Below are 1,257 nucleotides of genomic sequence, written 5' to 3' on the forward strand. Positions count from 1 at the left end.
TGGTTTTAGCTTTTATATTTAGGTCTTTGATTCATTTTTATTTAGCTTTTGTACATGGTATTACATATGGGTCCAAATTCATTATTGTACCTGTGGATATCCAGTTTTTCCAGCACCATTTGAACTCTTGCCAAAAGTCATTTGAGAATAAATATGACGATTTATTTCAGGGCTTTCTATTCTATTTTATTGGTCTCTAGATCTATCTTTATGTCAGAAGCACAGTATTGGTTACTTTGTCATTATAGTAAGTTTTGAAATTAGGATGTATGAGTACTTCATCTTTGTTCTTTCTTGTTAAGACTGCTTTGGCTATGGAAAGTGGGGGTCCCTTGAGATTTTATATAAATTTTAGGATGGGATTTTCCATTTCTGCAAAAGACATTATCAGGATATTGAGAGGGATTTTATTAAATCTGTAGATCACTTTGGGTAGCATTGACCTTTCAAAATATTAAGTCTTCTAACTCTTGGTCATGGGATGTGTTTCCATTTATTCATGCCTTTAATTTCCTCTAGCAATGTTTTATAGTTTTAATTGTACAAATCTTTCACTTCCTTGGTTAAGTCATATATTTTATTCTTTTTGATGCTATTGTTAATTTTCTTTTCAGATCATTTATTGTTAGTTTATACAAATGCAACTATTTTTGTGTATTGTCTTTGTATCTGATCTCTCTGCTTAATTCACTTATTAGTTTTAACAATTTTTGTGTATGTGTGTGTGTAATTTGTAGGCTGTTCCACATGTAAGATAATATCATCTGAAAACAAAGGTAATTTCACTTCTTTTATTTCAATTTGATAGTTAATATCTCTTATGTTTAGAAGAGAAATAAGGCTTAACTAAATTGAAAGCTTGGTGTGACTTCTTTGTTTCTTATACCTTGGTTCTAGATCTAATCAAAGTGTATGAGGTTGATGTAGGAATACTGGGTCTTTTTTCACAAAGCCCACTGATCTCTGCCTTAACACTTGGTCCCTAGGACAAGAGAAGGAATTTGAAATGAAGTGCTTTTCACCATTTTTGCCACTTCTCTTGTATCCTTTCCACTCGCCTTTTATTCTTTCCCTCTTCTCTCCCTCTTTCTCTCCCCTGAATACTGAGTAGAATTTTCTTCCATCACAATGTTTCTTTTAATTTTTTTAAAAAAAAATTTCAAACATTCTGGCCTGCTTGATGATTTCCATTCCTTTGTGTATATTCCCAGCAGTGGGATAGCTGGGTCATATGGTAGATCTATCTGCAACTGTTTG

Source organism: Galeopterus variegatus, unplaced genomic scaffold (genome assembly GCF_000696425.1).
Source record: "Galeopterus variegatus unplaced genomic scaffold, G_variegatus-3.0.2 Scaffold14882, whole genome shotgun sequence".
Taxonomy (NCBI): Eukaryota; Metazoa; Chordata; class Mammalia; order Dermoptera; family Cynocephalidae; genus Galeopterus; species Galeopterus variegatus.